Here is a 487-nt window from a genome sequence, read left to right on the forward strand (position 1 = left end):
CCCAGAGAGATCCTCTATTAAAAAAATCATTACCTTTTTTCTGTATCAGATTCTTTCTTTAAAACACAACTAAAATGCCCTAATGTGCTCCAACCACCAAATATTAATGTTAACAAAAGGAATTTCTTTGTACAAAGCCCTCCAAGATCATCGAGCCCCCCTGACACTGCCAAGGCCACCACTAACCCATGTCCCCAAGTGCCACATCCTCACTGCTTTTAAATCCCTGAAGGGATGGGGACTCCACCCCCACCCTGGGCAGTCTATTCCAATGCCACCACCCTTCCAGGGAAGAAATTTTCCCCAATATCCAATCCAAACTTCCTCTGGCACAGCTGGAGGCCGTTCCCTCTCCTCCTGTCCCTGTTCTCTGGGAGCAGAGCCCGACCCCCCCTGGCTCTCCCCTCCTGTCAGGGATTGCAGAGCCAGAAGGTCCCCCCTGAGCCTCCTTTTCTCCAGGCTGAGCCCCCCCAGCTCCCTCAGCTGC

This window comes from Myiozetetes cayanensis, unplaced genomic scaffold, assembly GCF_022539395.1.
Source record: "Myiozetetes cayanensis isolate MyiCay16 unplaced genomic scaffold, myiCay2020 scf17, whole genome shotgun sequence".
Classification (NCBI taxonomy): Eukaryota; Metazoa; Chordata; class Aves; order Passeriformes; family Tyrannidae; genus Myiozetetes; species Myiozetetes cayanensis.